The 23,210-nt window shown below is 43.4% G+C and overlaps 1 protein-coding gene across 7 annotated transcripts in view; it reads right to left on the minus strand.

Annotated features, from left to right (window-relative positions):
* Window positions 1–23,210, minus strand: part of CELF2 (CUGBP Elav-like family member 2) — a 298,803-nt gene that overhangs the window by 274,907 nt on the left and 686 nt on the right. The gene's annotated exons all lie outside the window — the stretch shown is intronic.

Raw genomic sequence — 23,210 nt, forward strand, 5'->3', positions numbered from 1 at the left:
CAGTCAGAAACGCCATTCAGGAAGATGAAGTAGAGAAGAGTGCAGAAAGGAATAGGGCTGCTAGTCAAACAAAGGGGGGGTCGGAGACAGTCCTCTGATGAGGCGACATTTCAAGCAGACGCTTAAAAGGAGTGCCAGCCAGTGCAAAACATCTGGAGGAAGAGGGTTCGTGACAAAGAAGGGACAGCAAGTGCAGGGCACCTGAGCAGGGGTGAGAAGGCAGGGACTGAGAGCAGTGGGCAGGCAGGGGCTTCAGGACAGTATAAGGACACTGGATTTTTTGGGAGGTGTGAAAGGAAGCCTCTGGGCGGGGGACTGGCATGATCCACAGCCCAGGGAAAGACCAGGTCCTGGGGAAGCCGCGGTAGCTCGCTCGGGGCAGCGGGAGCAGAGGGGCCTGAAGGCGAGTGACTAAGGGATGGGCACAGGGTGCACGGGACTTGTCCAGGAGCTGCACGTGGAGAACAACAGAGAACTGAAGAGCTGAGGGCTTGCCCCAGGTGGCTGGGTACTCGTTAGCGAGATGGGGACGGGAGACAGGAGGGGATCGAGAGTATGGTTTGCGACAAGTCTAAATTGCAGGAGACACATCCAAGTGGGGACAGATGAGGAGGCAGTTGGCTATTCAAGCCGCTGCTGGGAGAAAAGGCTGAAGGAGAGACACAACGGATGTGACCGTGGAGGAGGAGGACACAATCTATTCTGATGAGGTGCAAATGAAAACAGATAATTCCAGAACAATTATTCTCTCATGCTTTTCTCACCCAGCTTTCCCCGAGACGGTGTGGCAGAGACAATGGTGAGAACCACCAGAGACACGCATTCCATCCCTGCCCTGCCTGTGACACTGGGGTTTACCATCCTTATTCTTTCCTTTTCTTTTTTTTAAGATTTTATTTATTTATTCGACAGAGATAGAGACAGCCAGCGAGAGAGGGAACACAAGCAGGGGGAGTGGGAGAGGAAGAAGCAGGCTCATAGCGGAGGAGCCTGATGTGGGGCTCGATCCCATAACGCTGCGATCACGCCCTGAGCCGAAGGCAGACACTTAACGACTGAGACACCCAGGCGCCCCATATTTTTCCTTCTTATCTACAAAATAAATAGGACTAGAAATGACACTGCGACAGGGACAGGTGCGGGTGAGGATGTGGAGAAGCTGGAAACCCCTATCATACTGCTGGTGGGAACGTGAAATGGTGCGTTCGCTCTGGAGACAGCTCGGCAGTTCCCCCAAAAGATAAACACGGAATCACCCTATGACCCAGCGGTTGCATTCCTAAGCACAGACCCAACGAGAAACATGTTCACGTCAGCACTTGTACGTGGATGTTCACGGCGGCGTTATTCCTAACAGCCAAGGCAACCTAAATGGCCATCCGCTGATGAATCAGGCGGGGTCCGCCCGCGCCGTGGAGCAACGCTCAGTCATAAAGAGGGACGGAGCACTGGTCCGCCCGCAGCACGGTGCACTTTGAAAACACACGCTACGTGAAGGCAGCCAGACACAAAGGTCCACGTAGGGCATGACTGCATTTAAGCGACATGTCCAGCACAGGCCAACCCACAGAGTAGACAGTGCTCGCCTAAGGGAACGGGAGGCGGGCTGGGAGGGCACAACGGAGGGGGTAGCTGGGGCTTCCTTTTGGGGGTGATGAAAATATTCTGAAAAGACACTTTTGGGGTGAGCTTTATGAATACACTCAGACCAGTGCACACTTTAGGACGGTGACTATTTTGGTATGTGAATTATATCTCAAATAAAAACAAACCAGAATAATACTAGAGGCGGGAAAAAAAGACTGCCACAGTTTCTCAGAGCAAAAGAAAAGGAAAGCAGGCTGAACTCTGCTGTAGGAGAAACATCAGGGGGACCCTTTCAAGCTGAGAGGGAACAGTGAAGTCACTTGTGAGCCGGGGCGGCCACGGCACCTGCCAATTCTGTGCTCATGTCCGCCTCGATCACCACCCCAGCCCTCAAACAACTTGAACCTTTAAGCGCCCCGTGTAAAGTTTGTTTAACTTATAGCAATGCTGGCTTTAAAAGGCTCGGAATTAAACAGAGTGTCTCCTGTGGGTTACTCATGGAAATGCGAACAAAAAGGGGATAAATATAACAAGTCCTTTCCTCCCCCCCCCCAACAGAAAAACTCCTTGGTAATTTCCTGATGTATCAACCCAGTGCTAAGCCCCCAACTTTCCTGTTCATCTTATTAATGAAATCCTAATCATGCAAAAATAGTTCATCACAAACATTCCAGACTATCCTGATTCTAATTATCGCTAACCAGGAACCCACAACTGTGACCCAAGGATTAGATCATAATATAATTTCAGTAAAATCCAGATACAGGGTGATGAGACTAAGCTCAGGAAGCTAGTACTAGTTATGCCCCACAGACAGGAAAATCAAAATAACCCTGGCAGAACTTTTTACATATATGAACCATAGTGTGACCATCCATCCAGATCAGCTTACACACTTTAAAATCTCCAGGATCCATTCAGATCTAAAGGGATTCCTGTTACATTCGGATAGAAGGTTACAAAGATCCTACTGGGTAAACATTGTGGAAAAGGTTCCAAAGAGATCTCTTTACACAAAGTAACATTCTCAAGAAAATGATCTGGAAAAACCAGATGTGAAAAGTTTGTGTAACGTGATGGCACAGAAGGAACTGGCCATGTGTTGAACTAAGAAACAGGAGTCATATTTTTCCTATGAATTCTTACAATCTCAATGCCGTGTCTTTCTGTGACTTTAACGTTACTTTTTAAGCCTCATGAAACCAGAGGGTTTGGGAACTTTCTCTGAGGTGGTTTTCCAAGTGTTCTTGCTCCAAGCTTGAAAGGGAAATCCCAAAGAATGTGTGTTTATAGGAAGCCACCATTCACAGTTCGTGGGTCTTGATATCTCATGGTCACCTCCCCAGCTGCGCCCTCCTTAGGAGTGGAGACGGTGGCTCCTCTCTCTCTTTTGGGGTCTACTTCCATGTCTTTGTAGTCTCACTACCTATTATGGATGGAGTATCTGTATCTCCCTCTCTCCAAATTCCTATGCTGAAGCCCTAACCTCCGAAATGCTGCTCTCTGGAGGTAGGCTGTGGTGAGGGAATTAGGCTGAGAGGTCATGAGAGTGGGGCCACCTGATGGGATGAGCCCTTGTAAGAAGAGGGAGACACCAGAGCCCTCACTCTGCCTCTGTCACGGAAAGACACAGCAAGAAGGTGGCCCTCGACAGGTAGCAAGAGGGGCTTTATCAGACCCCTGATCTGCCGGCACCTCGATGATGGACCTTCCAGTCAAAATTAGTGTTGCATGAGCTGCCCAGTCCGTGGGAAATTGCTCCAGCCTCCTGAACTGAGTGAGACACCGCGAGTGGCAGGAGGCTAGAAGAATAGCAGCTAACACAACCGATCACGGAGGCAGAGCTCAACAGCAGGCACTCCCCAGCTGGAGCGTGGACGAGAGCCTGACACAGAGAAGATGCCGTGGCTGGAAGACTCGCAAAACAGGAAGCTCGTAAAAAATGACCTTTTCTGTAAATGGGGAGACAACTGTGAGGATGCAGGGATCCCCCAGCCATAATAAACAGTGACTGGCATAGAAGTGAGCATTTAACATTTGCTACGCCACGAAATAAAGAACTAAAACCATTAGACAGGGAAAAGGGAGAGGCCAGAGTGACAAATAACAGAAACAAAATAAATTACTACATAGGAAATACAGCCTAAAACAGGGTTTTCCTGGTGGCTCAGGGTTCTACTGCTCCATAATTAAAATTCCATAGAAACTATATCTTGCAAAGTTTCTGTAAACAATTGTTAATTTCATTCTCTGATGCAATTTATTAGATGTGAAAATGTTACTGTGGTAGATGCAGATCTTATCAAGTACTAAACACAAGTCAGTGTGTTTATGTAACAGAGAACCTATTTTATATCTTCTCCAAAACAGGGTCTCGGTCTTGGGAATGATTGTTCTGTATTCTCTCCATGTTGCCAGAAGCAATTCACACCAAGAACACAGGGAAGATGTGGCCAGATCCACGGATACGGCTCTTTCCTTCCGCCTTGCCCTGCCTGGCCTTGCACTTCCTCCTGTCCTACTTTCCCTTAGGATCACATGGTCCCGTTGTCAATGACACAAAAATTATACAATTTTTCTAAATTTGCCATGTTCCTGAGAGACACTGAAGTCTCTGAAGATGGGAAATCTTCCATTAAAAATCTGCAAGAGCCCAAATACATACTACCAACACATCCTGTCCTTCTCGATCCCTGGAATGTTTTTGAAATCCTTTCGGTGGACGTGACACAATCATATTAGCTTGAGGGAAGCGTAACAGAGAAAATACTACTTCCGTCCTCCCCGCCCTGGCCACTCAACATAGACTACAGGTCCCAAAGTCACCAGGAATTAAAAAACGCATCTGCATATTTGAATTGCCTTGGGCCCATGGTCTCCTCCTTCAGGAGCCCTGGCATAAAAGTGTAAAATGTAATAGATATATAATTATTCCTCATTTTGTAATGAAACTAGCCTGAAAAACTGATACAGAAGTTCTCACTTCAATGACGGAAGTTATGAAGCACATTTATCTTCCATTGAGTGGTTTTAAATAAAGCTTCAAAAATAAACTCGCGACTCAAAATGCTGTCTTCAAACTGTGCACTGCAAAGCTGACAAAGCTTAGGCAAGGAATATAACGTGCGTGTGCACAAATGTGGAATAAAGTCGTGTCTCTCGGGGTGAATAATTAAGCCCACAGCTTAGGCCCTCAAGTTGTGTTTTGGGGACACTGGCAGCGCTCCCCGTGACTACAGAGCTCCCTGCACCCAGAGTCGGAACGCCAAGAGCTCAGGAAGGACGGCGTTAGCTCCGATGACATGCTTTTAGTCTTCGCGTCCCACATCCTGGCATATGGTAGGAGCTCCATGAGCATTTGCTCAGTTCATTTCAATACCCAAAATAGGAGTCTCGACTTTTCTTCCGTTTTCCTTTGATTTGATGTGCTCGCGCCCACTCTGCGCCATATGGAGCGGAAGGTGGTAGGTGCTGTGGTCAGAAAGCTTACTTCATCTTGGTTTCTGCACTGAGAGTCCTGCCGTCTAATGGGAGAGCCAGCTAGGACTCAAGATGCCGCAAGACCACGGTAAATGTCACAGATGAGCACCGTGGCTTACGTGTCCCTGCACACGCACGTGCTGAGGACACAGTAGCAGCAGAGGGGCACTCAGCTTGGGATGGGGGGGGGTTTGGAATTAGAAGGTACTGCAGCTGGCTTCCTACAGATGGGCCTCCCCTCCCCTCCTCCAGTTTAAAGATTTTGTAAAGCCTTCCATTTTTAATTCCAAAATCACATTTAATAAGTGAGTTTCATTACTGCCAGAAATGTTTTAATAAAAATGAACCCAACCAGTATCATTTAAAATAATTATCATGATTTCAAGCTCATGTATGAGGTTCCAAATATTAAAATGGTTTCATGTAGGATATTTATACAAAGGTTATAGCCCATTTTAAGACCATAATCCTTAAGAAATACTGTTTTATCGCCCCTCCATCTGTAATTTATGTATGATACACAAATTTATAGGTGGAGTATGTACAGAATCAGCACTACAATGGATATTCTAAGTTTCACACCACAATTCATTTTTAGAGCTGTGTAGTGCATAATATTTGATTGATCACAGAAGTCCCGTCAGAATTCCTACTGTCCCTGCACCGTAACCACTACCCTCTTAATGCATTTCTGGTAGAAGAGTAATCATTTTCTAATCGGATTTTCTTCACACTTTGCCTAAGTCGACAGCCGCCCTGTATCAATAGCTTAATAAGCACTACAGTTAGAAAGACCGTTCCATTTCACACACCACATACCTCCACCAGCACGACCTGGTGATATAACAGGGCAAACCTCCTCTGATGCGTTCTTTTCTCTAAAATGTAGGTCAGAGGCTATGCAAGATGACTCCTCAAACAGAAGCCCGGACACGGGTGGGGAGGAGAGAAGGGAGCGGTCATTCCTCAAATGAGGCTGAAGCGTACCCCCCAGAAACCCAACCTGTGCTCATCCTTGTTGGTATGGCTTGGCCCTCCCAGGGGCAGCCACCTCCAGGGACAGAGGGACATAGCATTGCCCATCTATGCTGCGGCTCCTTGCCTAGGATTACTGTCAGAGATGGCAGATTTATCATTTAACGTGGCTACCCACCTGGCGGTGCTGGAGAGCATTTTTACACCATCCAATAAAAAGCACAAACTCAAATCATTTTGGTTTTGCCATAAGCCTAATAACGAGGGATCGAAACCTTTTTACTTGGCCACGCCCATTAATTCAACCTCTATCTTCATTCTTTCTTGCCCTCCACCTTTATGATTTTTCTTTTTAAACTAAAAAGTTCTAGGGCTGTGGACCAGAGCACATCGCAACATGAAAGCCAAGTATTACAGCAAATCCATTTCAAAGAGAAGACTAAAATGTCAGTAAGAAACGAAATAGCCCAAGCTGGGCTGGGAGGGAACTTCATGTTGTGAAACACGGAGTCTAATAAATAAAGGAAGAAACAACTCTTACTGTTCTTTCTGTAAATTACAAAACCCTTTGTGGGATTCATACGGCTCTTAATAAATTGTTGAAATGGGACCGTGGCCAACTCAAGAACACTCAGGAAGCACCCACAGTGGAGCAGACAGACTCCATCCCCCACCTCCCATGACTGACACCAAGCACAGGCTACCGAGGCAGAAACACAGCTCACCAAAAGACTCCCACATAAAATTAACAGATCAAATGGTGAGATCCAGCTTTCCCCCCACCCCCTTCAGTCTAGGCAGTGTGGTTGAAGATACAAGCTTTCTAAGAAAGGAAGGCTGAGAATGACAGGTTGAGAGCCAAGGAGCAAGTGATGGCAAGAAGAACTGGGTGTAGGGAGTTGGGAGGTGAGAGACATGAAGAATCAGAAAAGTAAAAAGAACCACATGCCACAGATCGAGTAAGGAATTTTAAGACGACAATCATTTTGACAAATATCTAGAAGATACGCAATGAGTACTCGGTGACATAAAAAACACCGAGCCATACTGATGCTTCCCCTCAGCCACCCGTGGGGAATGAAGTTCATTTTAAATCCCCAGAGAGGACGTGGGGTCAAACTAGCAAAGGAACAGACCCAAGGGTACCACCTTCCCATCAGGAATTGGTCTTAGGGGGCTAGAAGAGATTCGAGACACCACCAGATGGCAGCACAGAGCCAAGTACGAGTCCCATTTAGTCCTCTGGGACATAGAACAACACTGGATTACAGGAATGGCCAATATATCACTAGAATGTCTACTTTTATGTTTAATAAAAGATAAGATTAGAGAAATAAAAATCAGTCCCCACAGAAAGGTAAATATTGAGGCTGAAGAAGCCTCCTGTCATTGCACAGAACAGACCCTCAATTAGTAACTGTACCTTTGCTGTGTAAATGGCAGGGGAGAGTAATTAACAATTAATAGAAGCTGCCCTCAATTTAAAAGCTTGAAGGGAAGTAATTAAATTTAGTAGAAGCGGTAGCCTCTAAACAAAGATACATAACACAAATACAAAAGGAAACACAGATTTGAATAATAAATGCAAATTAGAAACAAGGTTGGACTACAGACTGAAAAGAAATGATTCTAAAATCCTAAGTCTCTCTGTTCAAGAGACTAGTTTATGAACCTGCTTTAATCTAGGCCAAGGTCTGATCTGAATCCCGGCTGATTTAAGTACAACCTTGCTTCCAGAGTATTTATGCACACAGATCAGACAGCTTCCCGCGGTTTGAATTAGCCATACAAGTACCTTTCGTATCAATGCAGATACACTTGATATATACAGTGTCAACATTACTACCAGGCATGGAGATCGCAAACACTGCTCTGCTTGTTGGTCATGAAATGAAATTGCCAAGCAGAATCTGTGTAGCTCCAGAGGGTAAATTAATGCAGGCAACACGGTTATCAGCAGTCTTTAGCTTCCCTCTCCAAGCTTCTAACAGAAACAGTTAGGGAGCAGAAGCGTTACATCTGGCTACAGCTGCACATTACATGGTCCATTGAGACTCAGATGCTGATGGCTGAACTGAATAACAAACAGCTGGGTATAAATGTAAAAATCAGGAAATCGATTTTAAACACACATATTTCACAAATTCTCTAAAATCCCAGCACTGAATGAGAAAGAGCAATTAGCACCGAAGAGTGCCAAAGTATCCCAGAGATTAGAATTCAAAAATATACCTGGGTGCCCTGGTGTCATTATGCCTTGGCTGGGCTCTCCTGTTACTCCTTCACAAAGGGCAGCGTGGGAACAGACCAAGCCCACTGCCCTCAGATCATTTTCTTGCCCTGGTCAGGCTCCAGCTGAAAGTCCGCAGAAGTAACTGAGCTTCTTAGCTGAGCTTTCAGGACGAGGTACCGTTGCCTCCTGAGTTTGACTGAATCGAAGGGAGAGGTGGCCCTGAGAAGGCTGGTGTCGGGGTCCCCCATCGCCAAACCCGAGTGCGGCAGCAAGGGTGTTTGGACAAGGCTGTAGCCAGGAATGTCTAGGACACCAGATTCAGGTCAGAAAGAAACCTAAGTTACTGAGATAACACATCCCAAAGTGCCCAGCAGGGAGCAGACATGGTAGGAACACAGAATAAGCTTTTGTTAAACTTGTTAAATTTTCTAGTTATGAGGATTTAGGTATGGGAATGGGTCAGAGAAAGAGAGGCTAGAAATCGCTTTTTTTCCCCTGAATGTTTAAAATAAGCATGGAAAACTCTTTTCATGGGAAGGTTTGGGTTAGTGCTATGTATAGACTTTTCAAAGCTGGCCAACACACTTGTACTGCATTTAAGAAAGCTAGTGATACGGGATCGGATGCAAGAATTTATCATTCGAACTCGGCCACTTTTTAGGCTGACAGAGGGATGCAACTGATGACAATGCCAGGAGAACTGGTATGAACTGGGAGTATCCCAGCTAACCAGGACACCTACTCCCTGTATATCTTGAGCACCAGGGGCATGAAAAGGAGCTTGTGGTCCTACTTGGAATGCCAAGTGAGTGGCTGCGATCCCATAGGCTTATTCTCACTCTCCGTGCCCACTTGTCCTCAAGAGTCCAGATCTAGTGTAAATTAAAGAGCATGTCTAAAAGAAGTTCAGGGAGCAAAAGGGCAGACTAGATGGAATCCCCATTTCTTTGCTTGCACAATTAATTCTGTGGATCACACCAGATCCAATCGGACCCAACAGAGCAGGGCACCACTATACCCTGGCAGCCGTTTTAGTTGAGAAAGAACTGCGATAGCAGGGGGTTTAATACTTAATGCTGATTTCCCCCCCGTCTCTCAAACTACCTGGATTCTGCAATCCAAATGGCCAAGATCAAAGTCCTAACATACATGAACATTTCCACCAAGAAACTGGCTTCTCTACTGGGCTCTTAGTAATAACACATGAAATAGGATTTTGAAGAACTCTAGGAAGGATCCCGATAAAGGAAAAAAAAAGTGATGAGGCAATATTGTGTTATTTATCTAATGTGACCTACAAGATGAAGAATGAAGGTCTTCAGAAAGATAGAAGAGTTACATTCTCATTTCCCAACAAGAAAATCCTTTATTAGCCCCAAACAACACAAAAGTACAGATCCTTCTTTTAAGCCACTGTTTCCCCAAAGAAACAAAGTCAACAGTGATGACTAAAGCTCAGAATAACCAAATGTTTCACTTAAAGTAGGAATTACTATTAACATTTTATAAAATTGTGTAACACCCAGAACAGGCAGCAAACACCGAGTACATTAGGAGACTTTAAATAGTTTGGCTGACGAGGATTAAGTTACAAATCTTGTTCACTGGGAGGCAGTTTAGAGTAAAAACAAACAACAGCAACAAAACCCACATAGATTTCAGTACAGAAAATGTTTAGGTGGTTTCCACATGACAACAAACTGATCGATTCTGCCAAATAACAGGTCGGCTGTGACTCATAAACCCTGAAGTCCTCAGCTGTCCAACTTAATTTTAACTATTCAATCTGGTTTAAACGGAAAAACGGCCATGTACTTTCTGACTTGTGTTCAATTTAACCACACCGCTGCGGAATCAATTTGCTATTGTAGGGGCAAACAAGAAACCTCGAGAATCAGATAACTTTAAAACCTAATTTACTTTGGTTCTGGGCTAATTACATTTCTTAAAGTAACTTTTGCTGATTGGCTAAGAATCCAAGCTATCAAAAGCCCAGGCACTTAGAGACATAAACGCATAACCTGTCAAAAAAGGGGCCCTGAACATAAGAGAAGGGTATTTGTGACTCACAGAGGGAACTTATGAAATACACAAATTGAGTTGCCCTCATTCATACCTTGCAACTGGGCAATTATATTATGGAGAGTGGCTATGTCTCAGAGTTTTCACGGCAGAGGCCTCAAAAGCTGCAGCAATCCATTTACATTTTAAAAAAATGCAATTAATAAAAACCCACAACACTTGATGTGTTGTATTAATCAGAAGGCATTTTACCTGGACACGAGTTATTATTTAATTGCAATTCTATGAATGTTAAAAATACTGACCAGAGTTGGCTGTTTTAATGTTTATGTAAAGTGATCTGTCTAAACCCCAACATACCTTAGAGTTCATAATTTAGATTAGAAAGTGTAACCCAATATATATATTGGGGAACATCCAATTCACCAGGTGTACGCCAGGCCTAAACAGATTTCAACTGTGCACAATTTAATTATCACCTAATAAACACTTGTTTGACGACATGTCTGTCCTACCTGTCAAGGCTCCACAGAATCAGGACCAGTCTGTGGGTTCTTGGAACAACCTCAGTCAAGGGTTTGCTCCTATTTGGGGTTAAAGCATCGCCATGATTTTTCTTAGTTTCTTGAGAATTTGAGCTCTACTAGGGTCTGGAGAGAGAGAGTTGTGACATTCTGAACCATCACATAAATGACAAATACCTTAAAAATAGTAACAACAGGTAGACTAACAACGTTAATTGTAACTTCTTCCTCCTGTTTGCTTTACCTCCAAAACCAAGGAACACTCTTCTATGTCATTGGTTCTCCGAGTGTTAAGATGGAAATAAACAATGAGTGAAATACTAAGGTATAATGTGTCAAGATTCTTTTTTTTTTTTTAATTCCAAGTGTAAGCTGTCACTAAAATTAGAAAGCGGATCTCATCTTGTGTCTAAAAAAGCGAAATTGGCCAGCATGTTTATCGTGCCCCATGGCCAGGCTCTCACACCAAAGAAGAGCCTACCTCACAGCTGTGTCCACACCGGAGTCTGTCTGTCTGTTTTAATCATGCCCTAGGTGGGAGGGGAGGCAGCGTAAAAACAAAGTGTCAGAGAGAGACAACAGTATCTGCCCCCGGAAGGTGACAGTGTCTGCTTCTCAACCAACTCTCTCAACTTGGCCCATCATGCTTGGATCTAAATCAAACTGTGGTTTCTCATTTTAAATCCTGGAAATAGAGGATTTGCGAGATGAGGTGCCACTGTGACTGAGCAAACCAAGTGCTAAAACAGTAATAGATTTTTTTTTTTTCAATTATATGATCATCATTGGGAACCTAGCATTTTGACAGAGTGTTCAAACATCGGAGAATGGAGTTGGTATCATGTAGTTGAGAGCCATGGTATTGGGCCTTACAGTCTGATTTCTGAAAGCCTTATAATGAGGGTGGAGTGGGTATACATTCCATTCTTTGGCTGTATTTTTGTTCAACAAAGCCTGCAATTTTCAGTCACTTGAAAATGTAATTATAGATAATGTTTGCATCAGTAGCAAGAATACAATAAGCACACGGGGCATGAAAACTCCACTCAAATCACATCCTCTTAGGTTGCGACGCTTGTCTCCTGCCAAGAGTAAAGGCATTTCAACAAGCTAATACTCTATAGGAAATGGTTTGAGGGTTGGACCAACCCATGCATGGATTCTTCTCTAACTCATCCATTATCCCTTCCTTTACATCGGGTATCTAGCCATGAAAGAGAAATCTGTGATTTGCTGAAAACCCAGAATCCCATCCAATGTTTATGCACTTGAGCAAAAAGCTATGGGGAGGTCCCAAGTTTACAGACACTTGAAATGGACGGGATGCCATAGCCAAGGTGACACGAGTGTCAATCATCTAAGATCCTTTGGTCCAGAGACTCGCGTATGCTTTGCCTACTTATCTGGTCTGCTCACGAAGGAGGTGGTGAGACTGAAGGGAACAGGATACTGCAAAGAGTCACCGAGGGGGGACCGTGGAGTCTGAATGTCACCTGAGAGCCTTTTTCTAATTCACAAGGTGGCCTGCTCTGGGCTCAAGGCGCCCCTGAGAAAGGCCAAGCGTTCATCTAAATCAGATGTAAAAATTAAGCTGGAAGTAAATGAGGGAGAAGGGCAGGTGCCTAGGGAAGCCCTCGCAAGAAACCTCTTCATGAAATATGTGGTTATAGCGAATGAAGAATAAGGATCCATCTTAACAGTCAATGTTAACGACTTCTTTATCTCTGTAGTAAGTGAAATCTGAGGCGTTAAGAGATCTTGACACCACAATGTCTCCCTTCCTACTGACATCGCTCACAACACTCTTGCCTTCTGGACTCAGAAATTGGTCTGGCTATGAAATAAAATCAAGAACAAGCAATTTATGTGAAAGAGCACATAAAAAGCAGATCATTATTAGGTCATAGCTAAGAAACTGTATTTCATACTCAGAATCCACATCACCAGCTGCCAGCTCACCAACCTATCCAGAAATTCAATCTGCTTATGGTCATGGAAAGGTCTAAGAATCCCTAAAAAGATAAAAGCAGCCTCCTGGACCAGAATGTGAGGCGGCACACGAAAAGACCTCAGGCTTTGGAAATGGGCGCGTGGAAACAGATGCATTATTCCATCCTCTCAAACCTTCTTCTCATTTGCAAAATAGGAATGATACAACTTACCTTGCAAAATTTTTCTGAAGATCACTGATGATTTATATAAATTCCTTAGCCTAATGGCTGGCCCCTATTCTCAGCCAGTATCATAAAATCTTTCAGAAGGTGGACCCACAGGAAGGTGGCATCCTTTAAAGCATCAGTAATCAGGAGAAAAACAGTTAACAAGGAGTATTTAGTTGTCAAAGAATTATAGCTTTGTTAACACGAGAAAACATTTTTTTTTTTTGGCTTCTGGGTAGACATTATTTTATTGAACAGACAACTAGAAATCAATTTGGATCAAAAATATCACGTTCTGAGTAGACCTGAAAAACAAGACACAGGGGCAAGGTAAAGGCACCACGCGGCATCTGTGGCTGACAACAGTCCAATTTTGGTCACTTTTTATAACAACTGGACACAAACTCTTGGCCCGACTGAAAGGCTGCCTATAAAGTTAGACTTCTTTGACACTGAGAAGATAGAATGTGCTGATTGCAAAGTACCAATCAATTTGCACAGGAACATTTGTCGTATCTGGACGGCGGGCCCCTTCTGCAAAGGCTTTGGCAGCTTTGGGCCACAGACCTAGTTCTCTTTTCACAACAAGCTCAGGGCCAGCTGTCATCTCCGACGGCGACAACGCTCCCACTGCCTGCTTCACCCTCACGCAATGCGCTCTGCTCCGCAAGGCCGGGCACGCCTAGCTTTGGTGGTTACACCAGCGGCCTGGAGATCCTCAGTCAACATCACTCTCTCAGCCAGAGCAGGTGTTGACTGCTCCCCTGGCCCATCCCTTGAGAACATCCTTCAACCAATGGCCTCAGGCTGTCGGCTTCTCAATTGAACGTGAACAGGTGTGATCTTAATCAAGTGACTTATAACAGTAGGAGCAAATCTTCACACTAGCTAAGGCAGCTCTGGTCTCTTCGGACTTCAAGGACCCTATCAGCAATGTTGGGAGAAGTAAGTGCCTGTTTATTAAAGCACAGACCTGAAGAACCATGATGCGCCCTATGGCTGGGCACCACCTGGATACACACCCTAGACCCGTTGTAGCACCTCATAAAAAAATCACTGATGCCTTCTCCAAGTCATTTCCCCCTTCGGAGACGCTCCTCCTCTCATCTCCAGGTATTCTGCGGCCTGAGCACCTAATGAGGGCCTTGGTGTCAGGGTCTACAACAGTCCTTCTCCATATTCGCATCACTGATTGTTTTCCCAATGGCTGGGTTTCTGCTAGGGTTGAGTCCCATTATTGGGAACCCGCCTGGGTATTGTGTGGCCGATTCTCTCCCCCATACGAAAATCAGAATCTAATTCAGCTGGCATAGAGATGGGCCTTTTCAGAACACACATATGCGGATATTGGATGAAGATATTGCTTTTTGCTTCAGCCCAATCCCAGAACGGCAGGGCTGACCACAAGTTCACGGTTGGAAGATGAAGTGCATTCTCAATCATCATGCAGAGAAGGGAGAGAGAGAGAGAAAAAAAAAAAATCAGTCTTTACGATGTTGTCCTGGGGACTGAGCATTTTCTGGAAGTTTATATGGGAGTAATACTGCTTTATGGGTCTTTGGCTAAGACTTTAAAGCACAAATGTTCTGAGGGAGAACACATTAACTGGTCAGCTGTAATGAGGTTTCACTGTACTGGACTCTCCTGGGAAATGGAGGTGGACTTGTGGTCAGTTTCAAGTACCACGAAGCTATAAAATATTTAGGTTATCATTCTCTTCCCAACGTCAGCCTCACAATAATTCTTTGGACAGGTAAGGAGTGTACCTTAATATCCTTATTTTCTAGATGAGGAATCTTGACAAGTCCCCTGAGACCAGAAGTGGGCATAAAACAAACCAGAGGACAAGCCCGGGGAATAGCTGAGACTGTTGAGTGAAGGGTGTTTCGTCTGGAAGAATGACCTCCAACCCGCGGCTGGAGACACCCTCCGGCCACGTCCCCAGTGATTTCAGCCGGCTCCACCCAAGCAGACCCTGATGCAGGGCCAGTGCCCCCGACGAGCAGAAACCATCGAAGGGGAAGTTATTCTCACTAAAAATGTAAACCCACACACAGCCAGGGGAATTAAAATGTTTCCTGGGTTCCTCCTTGGGGAAAAGTGAATTCTGTGGCCAGTGTTCACTTGACAAAGACAGAAGTTCTTTGCCTCAGTCTCCACTCCAACACAGGGCTTTGTAGGGGATCTCTCAGGACCACAAGGGACAAACTCCTGCTCAGACGTGCTCTAGTTAATGGAGGAAAGGAAGACATAAAGCAGGTGCCGGAAGCAACCCTTTGACGTCTAAGAGTAAAAGAAAAGGAAGAAAAAAAGACAAAGAGGGGGAAAAAGAGTCAGAAAACTACGGCTTTGTGTGAAAAGACAGAAGAATCCTGACAGGTAACATCATCACTCAAGACAAACATGACTTAATATTAAGAAACTGCTTTGGGATCTAGGCACCAGCAGTGGTGACCAGCATTCAGGCTTCTCGAGGACTGGTGGGTTGCCTTTCAGTCCTGACACCAAGGAGAGATGGCTGGGTGGACAACAGGAGTCACAAGGAAAGATGTCACCAACGTGGACTGAAGGGAATAATTGCAGTTGGAGGCCTCCCGGTGACAATTTCGAGAAAGCAAACACAGCTGCAACAGAGCCAAATATAGCTGCCCAAGACAATGGCATCCATAAAGTTAATCATTCTGAAATATGCTCCCCTTCTGCTCAAGCAGAAAACTCAACACCCCTTCTCTAATGCAGGAAGGCAAAATACAGTTTTATGCACAGAAACACGCAGCTGATCCAGCAGCACGGACTATGAGTGACGGCCAAGGGGTTTCCACGCCGCCCTCCCCTCCAGGCTCCCCAGTCCAAGAGCCGTGTCGTGGACGGAGGTGGCCCCTTCTCTTCACAGGCAGGAAAGCTCTCCGGGAAGGGCTTCATGAAACGGGCTTAGGGAAGATGAAAATAAGAGAACAAAAAAGATATCCATCAGGAGTACCCGAGAAAGGCAGAAAGCAAACTCAGAAGTCGCTGTCCTGTTCGGGACCTAGAGGAAATCTGAGTGGGTGCGAAGAATCGGGAGTGAAGAGTTTAACAGAGCAACCCGACTCCATAAATACACATTAGTCCTCTCCCAGAGCCTACCTTCCTCATGCTTTTCCACGGCATCTTTGGCTTTATTATTCCCCTAAGGTTTTTCAAGGAACAAATGAAATGTCATGTTTCAACCTTTATTTGCTTCACCTGCGCGACACCCAACGTCTTACCCTGGAGACACAGGGAGAAAACAACCGGGTGGGGAACGAATCGTGCACGTTTAGGGTGGGTTTCCACCAGTCTGCTCCACCCCCTCACAGGTCCCTACATCTCCCGTAATGTTAGCCTTTTTAAGATGCTCCGTTCATGTGCTGAACTCTCATTAGGCACAATGAAAATTTCAAGGACTCTTTGCAACAGGGACAGCAAGCCATGGGATAATGATCCGCATCACCGAAGAGGGAGGTTGGCAGTGGCCAAGAGGCACAAGGGGAAGACGGTGGTCTGGCCAGCACCAGCTATGTCTACCCAAGAAAACAGCCACTTAGGATCAACGGTCTAGGTTGCTCTGTGAAGAGCCTTCCTTCCTACTCCATAAAAAGATCCTGAGGAGAGCAACATCTCAATTGCAACTGAGAAACAGAAGGGGCCCCCAGGTCCTGGGACTTTGCAGCAAGGATGGAAAGGGTCACCCAACTCTCAGCTGTTCACCTAGTAACCTAGTAAGGTGGGACAGCACTATCAGGGGGGACTTCTTTCCTCACCTTTAATAGAAGCTACCCTGAGGTGCTGGGACAGAGTCAGAACATCAGCCCGAGACCTATTTCTAGCAGGATCACAGATTTGAATACACCTTTGGTCAAGATGCTGAACCTTTCTAAATCTTAAAATTTTCAGTTATGAAGATAATAATCTGTAAACACAGGCGTGTTTACATAGGTTACAACCTGTTACATGTTACAACACATCTAACAATTTCATAACTTGTATAGCCAAAGATCATTAAGGGGAAGGTATTTTAAGAAAGCAAAGAATTATGCCCAATAAGATCATTTCTAATGTATATATACTCTCACACATATATACGTGCATATATGCGTATACGTGCACAGACACACACACAGACACACACACACGTTTTACGCCTGCTGACCACAGCCAGGTGAAGAGCACTGTTCTGCTCCTTTAACTTATGAAAGAACCAGGTGATTTTATTTTTGGCAGATAAATGTGGTACAACTCTCCTGCGACAGGGGGAGACCAGGAGAAACAAAGACATAATTTATGGGAAAGGATAGAATATGCCACCTTAAAATTTAGTGAGCCCAAGTCAAACCATCAACTCTCTTTACAAAAAAGCATGAAAGTTAAGCATTTCAGCATAAAAATCACAGAACTTTAGATCCTAGTAGGAAAGCTGAAGAACTAAGTCACTCTCTCATGGTACTCAAAACACAAAAATTTTTTTAAGCCGTCCAGAAGTTATGCCAAAATGTCAAATCAATCAGCTGAAATTAACTGCATTCTAAGGAGTGAGTCACCACCATCGTCTGTGTGACGGGGGGATCTTCAGGCCCTACTGGAGCCTATAAATGTCAGACAAAGCAGCTGATGGGCTGGGGGAATTTGATGTCCGTGGTTATGACAGAGGCCTAAGCACTCTTACTGAGGAGATAAACCACTCTGACTTCCTTAATTATTAAGACCTTAAAAAAAAAAAAAAAACAAACTTAAAATCAAAACATCCCATAACCCCATTTTGAAGGTGATGCGACTATTAAAGAAATCTCATGACCCGGTCATCTATCTGCAGGACTGATTCTTACCATTCTGCTGACCAACAGGGAGCACAGATCATTTAAACTGAGACCTCCTCAGAATAGATTTATTTAAAATCTGACCTTAAGTTAAAGGCCATAGGAGTCTGGTAGAGAAGTTTGGAATAATAAACCAAAATGATATTTTAGTCTAAATACAGCCTAAACTTAATTTACATAAATCTTCAGGAGGAAAAAAAAAATGGGTCTAATAATTTCCTGGCAAGTTGGCTCTGAGGCATTCATTCAAATGGAGTAATTAAAATTTAACCAAAAACGGAATTTGTACTCATCTGTCACTTCGAGAGCCGTAGGATTACATATTTATTAGCATTCCATTTTTAAGCATCAGCTGATTTTAAAGTATCACTCTCAGTATCTGAACATAATACACAATCTGCAGTTCATAAAAGAGACCGTTCACGGAACTCCGGGTGTAGTTCTGTGACCGTGGAAATCTCAAACACGCTCACCAGGCACCTCGACCACGTCACCGGAATTGTATTTCTATAAAACCAGTTGGAGTAATCACTTTCTGTCGCGATTTAGAACAAACGGGAAGGGTGAAGCAGTTCAAAATCTCCCTGTTTCCCCCTTTCTTTTCAAAGTCCTTTTTAGGAGGAGTCGAAAGCTCACAGTAAATGAAAAAGAAATCCCCGGGAGGAGAAGGAGGTTTCCATCCCTTCACATCTCCATGCAGAGCATGAGACGACTGGATAGCACAATTAAACAGTGATGATTCTAAAGGGGAATAATTATTTTACAATTACCTGAGAGCATTGCATTTACGGCGCTAATTAGTTTTTGTTTCCCACAAAGGTTTTTCCAGGAATGTGCAGCTCCATTTCTCTTAGCTTTCGCAAGAGCTCTCTCTCAAGGAAAAATAAAAATATGTTTTCTGCACTGCTACCCAAAGTGGCACACCGGTGACGCTGGCCCCGTTGTATTACCGGTCCCTTCCTGAGAGTGGAAACAGACACGGGGGCATGGAAACTGATCGGTGCTAATGAACTGGAAACCATTAATTCTTTGCAGACCCTCCCTTTCCGTGGTGCTGTAGGACACATGTCTCAAGGACAAATAGCTGACTCTTTGTAGTGTCCTAATCTGCAAACTAAAAGCAAAAACGTGAGCCTCCCCTGAAAAAAACACAACTCTCTGGAGTGACTACTCTTAAATTGGAAATAAAGACTTCTCAAGTTTGGATGAAGTTCAGCACAGGAAGCGCAACACATCGGTGGCTTATGAATTTGGCTCCTTGAAACATGTTGAAAATATCCGGTTTTCCGGTGGAATGCCAATCAGATAAAGGATGCTTACAGTATTGTTCAACAGTTGCGAGGTGGATTTTAAAATGTGCTATTATGACATCAGTGACTGTGCAGAAGTCTACAGGTAGGCCTCAACAAATAAGCACTAGCCTGCAGGCCGGCACAACAGCTAGAGATCACGTCGTGTGCTGGCTGCAGGACGCTCAAGTTTATCAGACGATTCTGCACGCCAACATAGCACCTGTCATTAGTGAGAATCAGCATTTCATCCGCAAGCAACAAAACCACAAGGAAGGGGTGAGGAGAAATGAACAGTGTGCAAATTTATGTAAAAAAAAAAAAAAAGGTGGGGGGAGATTTCAGTCTTTTATCAGAGGCCAAATATACTGTTGTTACAGCTGTTGGGGGGAGGGGAGGGGAGAACCGCTCTGAGGTGGAAAACATTCTAAATGATCCCATGAATTCTTAATTACTAGGTTCCTATCTGAAAAATCTTATCTCCTTTTGTATCTTGTCTTGCAGGGTTCTTGTTGCCCCCAGTTCACGGCATCTCATCACAGATGCTAGAATAATCTCAATCCAGCAAATTACTATTCAACAGCAATACTTAACATAATGCCTCTGACCCAGATCAAAGATAACAGTAGTGTTCCAAAACGCCAATACAGGGTGAGTTTTTGGTTTCAGGAAGCAGCTGATACTAAAATACATATTGCTTACTGAGAAATGCTACCTGAAAGCATACTTTTAAATTTTTCCTTAAACCCACATACATAACTCTTCTTTTAGAGCCTTCTGTCTTTAATTCCTCACACAATCATCAAGGAATCAGGTGATAAGTCTCAGTTATCGCTGTAGCTTATTATTGACATTTTCCAAATATACATCAAATGCCATGGGGCGGGGGGAGAGAAGAGACCCTAATGCTTTTGACCTTCATCTTGCTGGTACCTTGTAAACCAGAAAATATTTTTAATTAAAACATATTCTCTTTAATTGATATATGGAATAAAGAGTGTGAGTCTGAATCAAATTAGGAAGTCAATCCTGAACAAGTGATAAGTATTTCCTATAATGCTCAACCATTCTCGTGCGGCACAATTTTGATTTCCTGATAAAAATCTATGTCGAATATTTAATTCACAGTTCTCTCTTCTCTTCCCAACAACATGTGAACTGGCATTTATATAACATACACACACAAGCCAACCACAGCTTTGCTGTTTACTGCCTCTGAGGCATGGGCAAGCAGAGAACCTCCTTAAGCATGACCTGTAAAATGGGTACGACATGCCCCCTGCAGATCTACCGTCAAGGTTAGAGACAGGTAAACCAAGTGCCTTGGCACACAGTAGGTGCTCAATTAATGACTCATGTTATTGTCAATTAAGGAGGGAAAGGGAAAAAGTAATAATTGCCTTGCCTCCCAGAATTGGTCACATTGCCTCAACAATAGTTTCTTAATCTATAAAACAAGAAGGTTTGACCAGATGGTCTCTAAAGCCCCTTTCAACTTGAATAATGAAAGTCCCTAGAACCACCTTTCAGTTTAACAGGACACTGATAGACATTTTTCCAGTTATTTTAACTTGGGAGGACTTAATAAACAAAATGGTGAATTCACCAAGTTGATGAATTTACACTCAGGATAACTTTTCTCATTTCCAACAATGTTACTTACTGAAGATGAAAAAAAAAAAAGATTTCATGTTAATTTATTGCTAGCTTCTTGGTGTCTTATTCTAACATCATAGATAAGAATAATTTTAAATCTGCATTTGTAGATTTTTTTTTGCCACCTGCAATTTCTCCGGGCCACTATTTCTTAGATTTCTCTGTTTAAGAATTCAAAAACATCGAAAAACCCCAAATACCTACATGATCATTAAAAAGCGTAAACAAAGGAAACCGTCATCCCCACCCCCACCCCCAACTACCCCAGTTTAAAATAACATTTTTGAAATCAGTTCCTATTTCTGTTTTCATTAGGCTTTGCTGCAAACGATATTCTATAGCAACACAAAGACAACAAAACATTAGTTACAATTATTTAAAAGGTCTATTTCCATTTACAGTTTCGACCCTGAATGCTTAAAAAACCAAGACTTTGAAGCATGTGTCTTAACCATTCAGACCCACTGCAGAGCCTTAAATGATCTGGGCTCTTTAAACACTGGATGGCTCGTGGGGCCATCAAGCATAATAATTCATCTCAAAAGCTATTTGTTCATCTGCCTTGAGGACTCAAACGTATTACATCTTGGAAACTTATGTAATATATTCTTGTGGGAGAACGCCATTGAAAATATGTCCTACTGCTTTAGAAAAAATCAACACCAGAAAAGCCCCTATGCTTTATTTAAGTTCCTTTTAGGAATAGGCCAACATCTAGCCGACTGCAATTTAGTCCAAATGGCAATATACCATATGTGACAACCAGTCCCCAAAACAATAAATCTACACAGCTATCTTCCCAACTGCATGCATATGGCAACAAGATACACAGCTAGGTGGGTTTCAAACATTTTCAGCTTGTCCTATGCCCTCCCACACACCTCTGTTCCCCAAAGATAGTCTCCAATGTGAGTTATACGAACTATTTTGGAAAACATGCTACAGTACTCTCAGGGATAAGAAGACAGAATAGTTATCTTGGAAATAAATATTTACAAATCCTCTGTTTTTCTTTTTTTAAAAAAAGTTCAATTAAGCAATAGTTGACACCGCTGAAAACAATGGGAGTTTGATTCCAAAAGACATCCTTTGGAAATAACTAGCATCTGGAAGAGAAGTAGGGTAGAAGTTACATTAGGGTTTGTACAGGAGACTCCGCGGCTGAGATACAAAGGCTCTATTCAGAGCAAACAGTCTGAAAAAGCCACATTCATCCACCAAATGAAAAGGATGAATTAAACTTTCATAATTCATAATTTAACTGACAAGAGCATCTTTCGGAGACCATTAACATATTAAATTCACAGAGATTCATTAGATACATTATGGTCACCTAAGTAGCAGGTGACATAAATTCGCAATCATGATCAAGCCAATTCTTTTTCCCCACACTCTAGAGAGCGGAAAACACAAAACTCTGAATAGCAAACGTGCAAACAAGTATTATATATCCATACAGATATATATGCATATATTTTAAGGAGGACAGGACAGAGATCTTGTAAAACAAGTATCATGGGAATGTTACTAATCAAGATAAATTTCCCAGAGAAAACGTAAATTAAAATATTGAATTTCCTTTTGGCAGTTATCTGATTATCTTAGTTGGGACAATGAACCTGATCGTATGTACAAGCAAGTTAACATTCTTCATATCGACTGGAAGGACAATTGCACTTAACAGATTCTATCACCCCCTCCCCCCCATTTTTTTTTTTTTTAATCCTAGGAGCTCAAATAATTGGCCGCTCCGGAGTTTCTCAAAAATCTCTCAAACTCATAACATTTAACATGCTAGAAAATGAACCTAGCACCGTAGGGGAAAGTTAGTTGCCAGAGAAATGGATCATAAAGCTCTGAACGGCCTACAAATTGCAAAGGGTACAGTAAGGTGCCAGAAAGAATATGGATGTGAAATCGTATAGTGGGTAGAAGAGGAAACATTTTATATGTACTCTCACCAAGGATAACAGTCCTTTTTTTCCCACTAGATTAACTGCAGCCCAGATTCACTAGCAGATGTCTTGCCTGGTAAGAGAGAATTTTATACATTCCAAGTCTAAAATGGACACAGACCTTTCAGACCGTCTCTGGCAATCCCTTTAGGTTTCTTTTTCATAACACGACTGAATACGAGTGGATGTTATTGACTCCATAGCGCCTGAGCTGATAAGAGAAACTTTCCCGTCAAGACTAACGAGCCAGATAAAAATTAGATATACTTTCCTCAGAAATCCCAGCTCTTTACTTCTCCCAATAAACTCTCCACCCTAGTTTGACGACATGTAAAACCACCAGAATCACATTAATTATTAAATTATAGACCGCATATCAGACAAACCACCATGATTACGTAAAAATTACCTCTAATTTCTGCAACAGAGTACACCGGGCTATTTTAATGCTTTATAATTATCCACCCCCTCCCCCCTCTTTTTTTTTTTTTTTTT

This window comes from Ursus maritimus, unplaced genomic scaffold (assembly GCF_017311325.1).
Source record: "Ursus maritimus isolate PB19 unplaced genomic scaffold, ASM1731132v1 scaffold_31, whole genome shotgun sequence".
Taxonomy (NCBI): domain Eukaryota; kingdom Metazoa; phylum Chordata; class Mammalia; order Carnivora; family Ursidae; genus Ursus; species Ursus maritimus.